Source organism: Lissotriton helveticus, chromosome 10 (genome assembly GCF_964261635.1).
Source record: "Lissotriton helveticus chromosome 10, aLisHel1.1, whole genome shotgun sequence".
In the NCBI taxonomy this organism is placed as follows: Eukaryota; Metazoa; Chordata; class Amphibia; order Caudata; family Salamandridae; genus Lissotriton; species Lissotriton helveticus.
This window is the reverse complement of record NC_136071.1, coordinates 14102698-14116725: the sequence shown is the minus strand read 5'-3', so window position 1 is coordinate 14116725 and position 14028 is coordinate 14102698.

The following is a 14028-nucleotide window of genomic DNA, read 5'->3' as shown; positions in this document are numbered from 1 at the left end:
CCTTAGGGAACTTGACTGAGGAACTCCAAATTACTAGAATTGTAACGCTTCAGAACCGAATGGTTCTGGACGTAGTATTAGCTGATCGTGGGGGTGCATGCCGCATTATCGGTAGTAGTTGTTGTGTGTATGTCCCAGATAATTCACCTTCTGTGTATGATGCCATTTCTAAATTGCACAAAATTGCTGCTGAAATTCATCCTGAAAATGGTACATGGACATTCTCTAATTGGTTCTGGACTTTGCTTAGTACCTGGGGTTGGAAAGACTATCCTGTGTATGATCATTGGAATACTCTTCTTTCTTTGTTTATGTATTCAATGTGGCCCTACCTTATGTTCTGTATGTATTACTGCCTGCATTCCATCTAAGCGAGCTATTGCCAAAAATGAGCAAATGATTAGCAAAGAAATAATGAATATAATGTTGATTAATACTGATGATGAATATCCTGATTACTTACGTTTTGAGGTAGCTTCAGCTAAATGCTAAAAGGGCCGTCTGTCGTAAATTGGCAGTGACTAGGTTAGCATTTAGCTCAGCTACACGAACGTCTGTTTTTAACTTGACCATACTTGCGGGGGGGGGCATTTTGTATTTCCTGGCTTCCATTTGTATGAACATGCGGCCTCGTGGTCAGCATACCCTTTTGTCCTTTCTCTGTACCAATGACCATTTAACTTGCCCGGCAAAACAGGCTATTTTTAGCACTGGTCAAGCTCATGCATGCAACTCGAACATTTAGATTAATGAGCGGTCACCTCTTAGGAATGTTCTCCAAACTGACCAGTGGTACTAAACTCCTCCCACATGTTGGCTGTGTTCCAAAAATGCCCTTATATGTACCTAAACTGTGCAAAAGTATACCGCCTACCTTTTTATTGCTGTCAAACTTATATAAAAGAGGTCGCACACCGATGTTCGGTGTGATACTTCTTGCATTACCGAAGGGTGCTGTAGGAATGTACCACCACCCCATGGGGTCCTAATAAACTTGTCTTTTGCATTTCCAGTTTCCGTGCCAACTTCTATTCTATGGTGTTCAAGAGTTTTTTGCAGAGTATGTAGACCTGACGAAACCCAATACCACACCTGGGGTCAGCATCCGGTCCCTCTGCACCCCGGACCCCCCTCCTCCCACCTGCCAAGGTTTTGCGGGGACTCATGAGTGCACTGTCCCCGGGTCAGCATCCGCCACCTCTGTAGCTGCGGTCCTTCCCCCGAGCGGCCAAGCTTTGGAGGGTGCTCCAGTGCCACTGTCCCTGGGGTCAGCATTAGTTTCCTCTGCAGCCCTGGCCCCTCTCCTAGCGGCCAAGCTTTGGAGGGGACTCAGGGGCCAGTGTCCCTGGGGTCAGCATCTGTCTCCTCTGCAGCCCTATCACCCTCCCCCCTCCCCCCCAGCAGGCAAACTTTGGAAGGAACTCATGGGCGCACTGTCCCTGGAGTCAGGGTCTGCCCGCTCTTCAGCCCCTCTCCTAGCGGCCAAGCTTTGGAGGGGGCTCACTGACGCACTATCCAAGGGGTCAGAATCCTCTACAGTACTTCATTTAAACTCTTTTGGTACGTTTTTTATGTCCCAAAAAAGACAGAACTATGAGTATTGAGAAGAGGAAGTGGCGTCATGGCCAGAGCTGCCGACTTTGGAACTGAGGAACTAGGTACGAGCCTCGGCGTCAGCTAAAGATCCTGTCATTCTGTGCAAATCTCTTAAGGGCACATGCATCATTGGAAATTGCGGTCGCAAAGGGGCAGATTCTGCAACCACAATTTTTGCATCCAAATGAAAAAAATCGCTATTTAAGTAACCACTATATTTGCAATTACTTACATTGCGATTGCATTTAGGGAATCACAAAATGCGAGTCCCTAAATGCAATGAAACAAAAAAATTTGATTTCACATTTAAGAAACTCAAATTACAATCAACTCAAAGTTGATGGTAATTTGCGAGAACTATGTTGCACAGATACATGCCCTTGGGGCATGTGTGAGTGCAACATGTTTTTAAATTGTAATTTCAGGGGTGCATCGAGATGTCCTTTTGGCACCTTTGAAGTTGCATGCGCAATTTGCGAGTACCTATTTGGTACCCGCAAATTGCGCATGCAATCCCTATTGATTCCAATGGGCCTCTAGGCCCTTAGGAATGAATGGGAAGCAATTCTTGATTTGCTCGGCGCAAATAAGGAATGTGTAGAAATCGCATATTTTTGTGTGATTCCTACATGCATAAGGAATTGCGATTCCTAAAAAATCATAATTTAGGAATCACAATTCCTAACTTTGATGCATGTGGCCCTTAATCTCCCCGTGCCTACCAAAAATGAAGATGTCCTTGTGTAATGTAACTGGTGCTCATGTCGGATCGAGTTCGCTATATAAAACTGCAAAATAATTTTTAAAAAAAGTAGGAATATCTGCACCTTCACTGATAACATTGGTTTAGATTATGACTTCCAGAATTGAAGCTTTAGATGTGTTCTTAAAGGGCAGGTACCTAGTTCTGTCCCCTTCAAGGTCGCCCATAGTCTTTGCTCCATTCCCTGAGCCCAGATCGGGTCTTCTACAATTCCCAGTAGCTGCTCTGGCTTCCGTTGTGCTCTCTTGACCTGTTGGACCTGGCCTTTTTTGCAGGGTTATCCCCAAACTTTTTGCTTCCTTCCTCCTCTTTTTCCGACCTTCTTTTTGTTGGCTTTAGGACTCTGGGCACTTTACCACTGCTGACCAGTGCTAACTAACGTGCATGTGCTCTTTCCACTAAAACATGGTATGATTGTTTTACTCCCGTTTGGCATATTTAATGTACTTATAATTCTCTTGTAAACTGGTATTCCCTATACCCAGGCCCTGTAAATTAAATACTACTAGTGGGCCTGCAGCCCTGCTTGCGCCAACCACAAACGTAGCCTTTCAAACCTGTCTCGGACCTTCCAAAGCAGGGCCTGCGTGCGCAGTTTACTGCCATTTTGACTTGGCATTTAAAACTACTTGTCAGGGCCTAAGCTCCCCTTTTCCTACACCCTAGTCACCCCTAACGTAGGCCCTAGGTAGCCCTTTGGGCAGGATGCTGTGTAAGTAAAAGGAAGGATATGTGCCTTTATTGTATGGCATGGCCTGGTAGCGACAAACACCCTATTTTGTGTCTCTCTACTGTGAGGCCTACTCCTCTCATAGGTTAGCATTAGGAATTCCCTTACATACTCTTAAGTGGTAATTCCTGATCAGAAAGGACTGGCGTTGCCATGTTTGGTATGTTTAGAATAATGTTGATAAATCCTGCTTACTGGTGGAATTGGATTTTACATTACTATTTCAGAAATGCCACTTTTAGACAGTGGGCATTTCTCTGTGCTTATGACTCTTTGTGCTATGCACACTGACATCTAGGCCTGGGTGACAGTTGTACTTGTGTATACTTGCCAGACAGCCACAACACAGGAAGGGCTGGGTGTGACAGGGTTACATCTACATTCTTCTGTGTAGGGAGCTGCGTAATTGTTCCAGTACCACCCCATAAACAAACTTTTTGCCTGGTCTTTGATGCAACTTTGACTAAGGTGTACTGGGTCCCTGCTAACCAGGTCACTAGTACCAATGTTCTTTCCCCAAAAACTATACAATTGTTTCCTTGAATGTTAATAACTTTGGTACCCCTTGTAAGTTCCTAATAAACGGAGCCCAAGGTACCCAGGTCCTACGGTACTAAAGAGGGTCCCTGGGGGTCAGAAGCATGAATTGTGCCACCCTCTGAGACCCTCGCACCAAGCTCAGGCAAGCTGCCACTGCAGCATGTGTGTCTTGGTGCAGAGAAAATTGAAAACATGACCTGTCACGCATCCCTGTGTGTCTGGTCCCCTTCCGCTGCATACGATATTTGAAAGTCACCCCCACATGAGGCCTGACAGCGCTAAGGCAGGGTGCTGAATATTACATGTGAGGGAATACCTGCGTGAGCAGATATGCCCCTGCGCTGGTCAGTCCTATTACTGCCAGTACAAGTGACCAGGGAAGCCATTTTAAAACATGCTGGACACTGGCGAAAATGAGTTCCCCAGCTACATGATGGCTTCACTGAAGATAGGGATGTTTGAGATCAAACATCTCGTATTGAAGAATCCACACTCATTCTAGAGTTGGATTTATCAATACATGAGCCCACTGGGCACCTCACAGGTGCCCCCTGAAACCATACCAACTGCGTTGGCTGACTAACTGGTTATAGCCAGCCTGACACCAGAGGCGAATTCCTGACCCCCAAGGGTGAGGGTCTTCATTCTCGGGAGGCCAGAAACCAGGCCAGCTCTGGAAAAGGGGGTCTTCCACCCTTTTCTACGAGATAACCTGTAGACTAGTCTGCCAAGGCAAGGGGGCTTCAATGTAGGTCCTCTGCCTTTGGTATGTGACTCTGGTTTCTCTCATAGGAGAGGATGCCAACCCCCCTGTCCTGCTCCACTTTTGGTGGGAGGGCAGGTGGGGAGATTGGATAGATTAGGAGGGGTGCCCACATTCAGCCAGCAGCACCCCTAGGGTAGGGCAGGTGATGTGGACTCTTCAGACTCCTACATCTTTTCTTGGAGAGAATTTACCAATCAGCGTCATGCCCACTTCCTAACAGAAGTAGTCATAGGAGGGTGAAGTCACCCTAAAGGTAAGTAGCCCATTGGCTACTACCAGGCACCCTCTCTTATGCCCCTAAATTCAGTATTTAGGGGAGCCCCCGGCACCAGAGAGGCAACGTAAGAAGAGTGAGGACACTGAAGAGCTGCAAAAGCAGAGAAGACTGACGAGAGCACCTGACTTGGCCACAGCCCCGCCGGCCTGTCTGCAACCCCGACAAAAACTGGGCAAAAGTTGACTCATCCTGCAACTATTGACTCCAGAAACTTGGGAGGACTACCTGCCTTTGAAAAAGACTCAAGACCTCCAGTGAACAGAAGAAAAAAGAAGCTCCAAAGAAAAGACTCTTGAGGCCTCCAGAACCGACAAAAACGGTACCCGAAGCAACCACTGCACCTGTCGCCTCTGGCCTGAGTTGAAGTGGGCCAATGTGCCAAGAAGGTTCCCCAGCCCTCCAAAGCTCAAGTCCATCGCGGTTTCACCCCTCCTGGACTCCCCAACGTCGTCTGCAGCCTCTGCACTCAGGCCCCCTCTAATTCAAGACTAATCCGGTGAGAAAATACCTGGGGCCTCATTTATGAAAAGTAAAGCATCGCTGCGTGAAAACAGCGATGCGTCACTTTTCACTGCGCACTCCTTGCGACACAAATGATGCGTCATATTTACAGTATGACGCATAATGGCGCAAGGAGTTACAGATACGTCAGTATTTCTGACGTATCTGTATGGCGCAAAAGTGAAGCTTTGCTGGAGTGTGTCACAAAAGTGACGCAACTCCAGAAATGTGTCCTTCCACATGGGGCAAGTCCCACGTGAAAGAACCTGCGTGAGTCTTACGCCTGCTGAGAGGCAGGCATAAGAAATTGACGCATTTGTGTCCTAGAAGTGACGCAGTGAAATCTTATGGATTTCACTGCGTCACTTCTATGACCCTTTCTTGCGTCAGAACACCCCCCTGCATACACTATACTTGGCGTAGGTATAATGTAGCGCAGGGGTTTACAAAGTGACGCATCTACCTAGATGCGTCACTTTGTAAATATGGTGCAACAAGACACATTTTTTACGCTGCTGGTGCGTCACAAAAAGTGACGCACCGGCGGCGTAAAATTTGTTACGCACGGCCTCATAAATGAGGCCCCCGATGCCTAAAGACACCTCTGCACCCATCACCCCTGGGCCTTGGAGAGAGGATCAAATGTGGCCCCCGTCCCCAAGTCTCGCAAGGCTCCACCACACTCGCTGGCTCAGCCCAACTGGCTTCTTAACCAGAGACTGCAGCCTCTTTTTACAGAGACCGATCCCCATTGAAACTCAATGGACACGCGACGCTGTTGTGCACCCGGACGCCATTGGTGGTAGTGCACTGTTGGTGCTGCCTTGGACCTTGCCCACCACTCACCTTCACTCCTGGAGATTGGTCCTGTAAGTTGATATACAATACCTATTTGCAGAACTTTTTTTCCTTCCTCAGGATAACATTGCAGAACTCAGAAATTGCACTGTGGCCACTTTTAGAGTGAAAAGAATTTATATTTAAAAACATACTTACCTGAATATGTTTTCTCTGATGCCTACACATATATAAAGATACATGCTATTTTTATAAATCGGTGTGGATCTCATTCTTGAGCTGTGTTATCATTTATTGACCATTGTGAATGTCTTGCACTTCTCAGTGTTAAGCCTAAGGCTGCTCGACCCCACTATCCCCTAATAGAGCACTTTGGGATTGCCATAGCAAACCCTGTCCACTCATGAGGGAACCGCTGGACTCTTCACACAGTATTTCAGATTATTGATATATCACATAAAGAGCCAGCTTTCTACAGTCTGCATACTGATGGCCTCCATGGGCTGAGAGAGAGGGGGGCGGGGCGCACTTACATTTGTATAGGCTGTATAGGCTGTGTCCTGCCCTCACACAAAGGGATGATTTACCCCATATCGATGTCTGGAGCCAGGACTGGGGTGAAAGGGGGTGTTGTGCACTTCTAAGGTTTCTTTTGAAGTCACCTCTGGAACAAAGACAATTTTGAGTATAAGTACAGGGGCTTTGATTCCATATTCTCAGAGCACTTTTGGGACTCAGACGGAACCTCTGTCTGAGGGATAGTTGCGCTACTCATAGGACTCATCTGGACTGCTCTTTTGCTGTTTCCCTGCTGCCTGCTACTAGTTGGGTGGCCTAAAAGACTCACTGGATTGCTTTTCTGCTTATTGACCTGCTGCTCCCTGACTCTGTTCTGTAAGGTCACTGTGGGGCTGCCAGGAGGAATCACCATTAGGACTACATGCCTGATAGTGCTGGTCCACCAGCCTACAGTTGCATGGCTTGTGTTTCCCTCCCAGCGTTCTCCCAGGAGCCAGCACAGGGGTTAACGTCGCTTTGTGGCTCAGTCATTCACTGTGTGCCCCAGGGCTTTGCCCTGGAGAAGAGCATGGTGATCGCTTCATTTTGCCTTTCACTCGGTCCTAAAGAGAAGCGTGTGGTGAGCACTTTAATTACTATTCCAAAAGCTAGTGCCTGTTGTGCGCTCCACTGGCATTCTATTGTGTGAATGCGCTTTAAGCTGTACTCCTAGGTTTGGAGCCACCCGAACAGTGCGTGGCTGGTCCGACATTTGCCTCCAGGCAAGCTTCCTTCTACGAACAGGCGAGTGCCCCAGAGATTGCAGTTTCCCCTTCACGAAGCTCGCGCTGCACCGGCCGGGCAGGTGAGCTACGTCCCTGTGCCCCACTCTAGTTCTAAAAACCACCTTTTCCAGGCTCATACAGATTACTGTAATTCCACTAAAAGGAGGGCAGGAATTCCTGTATCTATGTGGTTTACTTACTTTCTGAAGGACTTCTGGTGATATTCAGTGATTTATATACTACAGTGATGTTTGGTGACTTATGTGATTTACCTCTAACCTTACTGTTGCATTTCACACCCAGATGTGCCAATGTATGTTGTTTTGATTCTTGCACTGTCAGGATATAGAGTATTACTTCAGGATTTGCATAACATGCACAGTCTATGATTAATGTAAATTGGTCTATGATTTATGTACAATATATACTATATTTTTATATAATCCTCTGTGGAGTGCACTCTAGGGTACCTATTTCATATTCCCATCCAGCGGGCCCAGAGGCACTAACTGGGTTTAAGTGGAACAGGAGCATTTTCAGTTCGCTGCTCTCCCCTTTGGTCTGTCTCACCAGCGCCCCTGGGTATTCACAAAAGTGATGGCGGTGAAGGCAGCGCACCTTTGGAGGTCAAGGGTCCCAGTCTTTCCCTACCTTGACCACTGGCTGCTGAAGGCGGGCTCACCGCAGCCAGTCATCACCGACGTCCAGACTATGGCGATCCACCTGACATCCTTGGGGTTCACTAGCAACATTTTTTTTAACTTTTTGAAAACCTTTATTAACCAAAGTTGCATAGCAAGGTTACACATTTATAGCGATTCAGAGCACCATGAGTATGCATACAAATGTAGTCAACAGTATACACCAGAGTTGTGTTAGGCATAAGAATCCGCATATAAAGTCCATTGGGCCGCCCGCCCTTGAGTGATGGCAAGGATATTGAAGTGCGTTTCAACCGCCATATGTCCGGTTACCTCGTCCGTAAAAACACTACTGGACAGTTTATGACCTCCCCCCTCCCCCCCCGCTCCCCCAACCTCCCCCCCCTCCCCCAACTCCCCTCCCCCCCCCCCCGCTGCCGAGTCCAGGAAAAGGGGGGGAAAAAAAAGGGGAAAACCTGCCCAAAAGATTGGGTCAATGCCACCCTGTCTTTATGTTGGGTCCTCGCGCGCCACACCGCCCTGAGTTTGGGCCTCCCCCTGGCCCGAGTTCGTGGGGTCCATACTGTGTTGTGTTAAAGGGGCATCTAGTCCCATAAGTTCTTGAAACATTGCCCCCCCAAGCCTGTAGGACCTCAGGTAGCTTTCCATCTCTCCTCGTATGTCTCATGTGTGCCTCTTCCGTCAATGCCCATTCCCTTAGATCCGCCCTCCATTTCTGTAACCCCGGACCCTGTGGGGTTCACTAGCAACATGCCAAAGTCCCACCCGGCCCCCTTTCAGACACTCTCTTTATCAGTGCCATTCTGGACACTTTCTGGTTTTGTGCTTTTCCCTTTCAAAAGGGAGTTTAGGACCTTCAGGCTCTGATCCTGATTTTTCGGCTCAGAAGCTGCTGGGACTTATGGCCGCCTGCATCCTGCTGGTCAAGCCCACCAGGTAGCAGATGCGGTCACTGCAGTGGGATCTAACATCTCAGTGGACTTAACATCAAGGATGATCGCTTTAACCATGTCCAGATCTTAGAGGAGGTGGCACAAGACCTGCAGCGATGGCTGCTCCACCGCGATTGGGTCAGCGGAAGAACCCTCCCCAATCAGAGCCAACAGTGGTGAAGGCCTCATTCCTTCTGGGTTGTGGTGGCCGCCTGGAAGAGGTGGAGAGCAGAGGTCTCTGGTCTTTGCAGAGACCCGGTTCCATATCAACCTTCTAGAACTGAAGGCCATCGGCTCGGCGTTGAAACCCTTCCTACCCTCCATCAAGGAAAGGCTGGTGCAGGTGCACACAGACAACATCACAGCCATGTGGTACTGCAACAAACAAGACTGGGTGGATTTGTGAATCCTATGCCAGGAGGCTCTGCACCTCTGGAAGCAGCTGGACCATCAAGGAATCTCGCTGGTGGTAAACTTCTTGGCGAGGTCTTTGAACACCAGATCAGAGGAATGCAGCAGTCAGCATCTAGCATATCACGAGTGCCAGTTACACCTGGAAATGATGCAATGTCGCTGCAATGCATGCGGAGAACCTTGATTCCGTCTCTTCACCACCTCCGAGAATGATCCTTGTCAACAGCTCTCCTTGTTGAAGTTTCCAAAGCATCTCTCTCTCCCCTTCCCCCTCTCCCTCTCCCTCTCTCCCTCACCCTCTCATATTCATGCTGCTTATGTTGGGACTCAGAACTCCTGCATGCCTTCCCGCCGATAGCACTCCTGCCCGAGTTCTCAAGAAGTTCAGGAAATACTGGGCCCAAGTCCTCCTAGCGACCCCGGGATTGGGCATGGGGCGTTTGGTATCCAGAGCTTCTGGGTATTAGCATCCGTCCTCCGATCAGGTTGCCCCACTGGGAGGATCTGCTACTGCATCAACAGGGCAGGGTCTTACCTCCGGCCCACCACAATCTCCGTCTTCATGCTTGGAGATTGAGCAGCAGCAGCTAAACACCTTTCACCTTCCTCCTTATGTGGCTGATGTCATCCTGGCAGCCAGGTATACTACTTTCGTTGGAACAGATTTGTGGTCTGGTGCGGCACACAACAGATAGGCCCCCTCCAGGCCACGTTGTCGGATGTTTTGTTGTTTGCCCTCTCCCTCGCCCAGAAATGCTTTGCTATGGGCACAGTTAAGGGGTATCTTTCAGCCTGTTTACAGTAGTTGGATCAGACCTTTCTATATTTTAATCATCTGTTGTGATGCACATTTTTTAAAGGACACCAACCTCTGTTTTCTCCTTCTTCCCTTGTTAAGCTGCAATGGGAACTTAACCTGGTCCTCACATATCTGATGTGCACTCCCTTCGAGCCTTGACACAGCTGTCCTTTGGGACTTCTCACCTTCGAGACAGTGTCACTTGCTGCCATAATTGGTGCGGTGGGTGAGTTCGCTTCGAGCTCTTCGTGTCAACGGGCCGTTTAGCACCTTCTGCCCAGACAAACTGGACCTCAGGTCTAGGGCATCCTTTCTGCCCAAAGTAGTGATGCTGCTCCACATTGGTCAAAGCATCATCTTACCCGCATGCTATGCCCCGCCTTTCCCCTCTAAGGAGAAGGAGAGACCCCATAAGACCTCAAGAGGTAGATTTACAACAAAGTAACTCAGCATGGAGCAGCAAGCCATTTTGATGCGCCCTGCTGCGTTAGTTTGGAAAGCATAGTGATGCGGCATATTTACAAGAAGGTGTTGCATCTCTGTGATTCCCCTGCGCTGGCGCACAAACTGCAGCCATGCGCCGGCGCAGGCACCCTCGCACCATGGTGCAAGGATGCCTGCGTCGTGGGGAGATTGTTTTCTGTGCAGGAAGGGACACCTTCCTGCACAAAAACAATCACAAGAGGCTTTTTCCTCTTTCAATGTGTGCTGTAGAATGCAGCACGCATTGAAAGAGATAAAAACAAGGAGAAATGAAAACATTTCTCCTCGTTGCGCCTCGCTACGCCACCTCTAGGGTGGCGTAGCATTCACACGCATCTCCAGATTTACGATTTCTCGTAAATCTGGAGATGGGTCTTGTTCCATGGGTGTTGCGTGGGAACACCCACAGCAACAGCCATGGAACGCCCCTTCCACGCACTGTGCTGCGTGTGAAGGGGACATATTTACGAGGACAGGAAAAGTCACACAAGGTGGCTTTTCCTCTCCTTGTAAATATGGAGGAGCCCCCTGCGAGACCAGTACGTCACGAAAAGTGACTTAATGGTGGCGCAGGGGGCTTGTAAAGATGCCCCTCAGTGCTTTTACGTCGATTGTACCAGAGAACACTGAGTGGATGATTAGCTCTTTGTGTAGTTTGCATGAGCGAAGAAGAGAAAAACCATGCGGAAAAGGACCATCTCTCGCTGGATTGTGCTCTGCACTGGCCAAGAAGCATCCCTTGGAAGGTGGAAGGCCTCATTTTACCGGAGCCAAGGCGGACACCACTGCTTTGGCACCTGGATTTCATGTCCTGCAAATTTGCCAGGAAGATCTACCTTCGAATAGGTATTAGTTTGGTATCTATTCAGAAAGTGAGGAATCTGCGGACAGATGTCTATCAGAAGAACAAGTTACGTACCTTCGGTTATGTTATGTTACGGGTATTTAATCTTGTGTAAACAACTCACTCCTTGGGGAGTATCTCAGCGCTTATAAAGCTCTTTCTGGTAGAGATTATCTAACCACAGATTCCTCACCGACCCTCCCATCCTGCCCGTTCAGTGAATTGGAATCTGCCACTAAAAATATAAAAAGCCCAGGAATCTATGCTCTGGTTCATGTCAATTTGCTTTTGGGGCTTTGTATCTGGGGGTGCAAACTCCTGCGAAAGCAACTGACATCCGCGCGCAGGGGAGGCACCCGTATTGATTCAGGCATCCCTTCCAGAGTGGAGCGGCGTCAGTGGGGAGCCGCATGGCACCACCTACCCTCATGCACATGTCCCGCACAAAGGTTTTCGGATCCAGTCTGATGCCTGGTGAAATGTTCAAAAGGCGAGGAATCTGCAGTTCGATAGAATCTTTTCAGAAAGCGTTTTACCGAAGGTAAGTGTCACGGGGCGGATGTACCCAGGGAAAAACGAATCAGAGAGACTGGTGGGAGGAACAAGGCGTTATCGCACCTCTTCTTTTCCCACAACAGGATGACTGGATCAGTCCGTCCCAAGCAGACACTACGGAAATGAGCCCTGGTCCCTTTAACTGGGACTCGGTAGTCGAGGACTCCGCCCCCAGGGATGACGTCGCAGCCTTCGGACCAACAAGAGGAGACGAGATCCGGAAGACTGGGTGTGTCAGCACCGGAGTTCGAGAGGAGTGAGAGGAGAAACGAAGAGGCGAGAACAAGACGGAGAGCGGAGGGGTACGGAGAGAACATCAAGCCGAGGAGAAGCGGAAGAGTATGGAGAGAATATCAAGCCGAGGAGAAGCGGAGGAGTATGGAGAGAACACCAAGCTGAGGAGAAGCGGAGGAGTACGGAGAGAACACCAAGCCAAGGAGAAGCGGAGGAGTACGGAGAGAACACCAAGCCAAGGAGAAGCGGAGGAGTACGGAGAGAACACCAAGCCAAGGAGAAGCGGAGGAGTACGAGCGAACACCAAGCCGAGGAGAAGCGGAGGAGTACGGAGAGAACATCAAGCCGAGGAGAAGCGGAGGAGTACGGAGAGAACATCAAGCCGAGGAGAAGCGGAGGAGTACGGAGAGAACATCAAGCCGAGGAGAAGCGGAGGAGTACGGAGAGAGCATCAAGCCGAGGAGAAGCGGAGGAGTACGGAGAGAACACCAAGCCGAGGAGAAGCGGAGGAGTACGGAGAGAGCATCAAGCCGAGGAGAAGCGGAGGAGTACGGAGAGAACACCAAGCCGAGGAGAAGCGGAAGAGTATGGAGAGAACATCAAGCTGAGGAGAAGCGGAGGAGTACGGAGAGAACACCAAGCCGAGGAGAAGCGGAGGAGTACGAGCGAACACCAAGCCGAGGAGAAGCGGAGGAGTACTAGAGAACACCAAGCCGAGGAGAAGTGGAAGAGTATGGAGAGAACATCAAGCTGAGGAGAAGCGGAGGAGTACGGAGAGAACACCAAGCCAAGGAGAAGCGGAGGAGTACAGAGAGAACACCAAGCCGAGGAGAAGCGGAGGAGTACGAGCGAACACCAAGCCGAGGAGAAGCGGAGGAGTACGAGAGAACACCAAGCCGAGGAGAAGCGGAGGAGTACAGAGAGAACATCAAGCCGAGGAGAAGCGGAGGAGTACGGAGAGAACACCAAGCCGAGGAGAAGCGGAGGAGTACGGAGAGAACACCAAGCCGAGGAGAAGCAGAGGAGTACTAGAGAACACCAAGCCGAGGAGAAGTGGAAGAGTATGGAGAGAACATCAAGCTGAGGAGAAGCGGAGGAGTACTAGAGAACACCAAGCCGAGGAGAAGTGGAAGAGTATGGAGAGAACATCAAGCTGAGGAGAAGCGGAGGAGTACGGAGAGAACACCAAGCCAAGGAGAAGCGGAGGAGTACAGAGAGAACACCAAGCCGAGGAGAAGCGGAGGAGTACGAGCGAACACCAAGCCGAGGAGAAGCGGAGGAGTACGAGAGAACACCAAGCCGAGGAGAAGCGGAGGAGTACAGAGAGAACATCAAGCCGAGGAGAAGCGGAGGAGTACGGAGAGAACACCAAGCCGAGGAGAAGCGGAGGAGTACGGAGAGAACACCAAGCCGAGGAGAAGCAGAGGAGTACGAGCGAACACCAAGCCGAGGAGAAGCGGAGGAGTACGAGAGAACACCAAGCCGAGGAGAAGCGGAGGAGTACGGAGAGAACATCAAGCCGAGGAGAAGCGGAGGAGTACGGAGAGAACACCAAGCCGAGGAGAAGCGGAGGAGTTCGGAGAGAACATCAAGCCGAGGAGAAGCGGAGGAGTACGGAGAGAACACCAAGCCGAGGAGAAGTGGAGGAGTATGAGCCAACACCAAGCCGAGGAGAAGCGGAGGAGTACGGAGAGAACACCAAGCCGAGGAGAAGCGGAGGAGTACGGAGAGAACATCAAGCCGAGGAGTACGAGAGAACACCAAGCCAAGGAGAATCGGAGGAGTACGGAGAGAACAACAAGCCGAGGAGAAGCGGAGGAGTACGGATAGAACATCAAGCCGAGGAGAAGC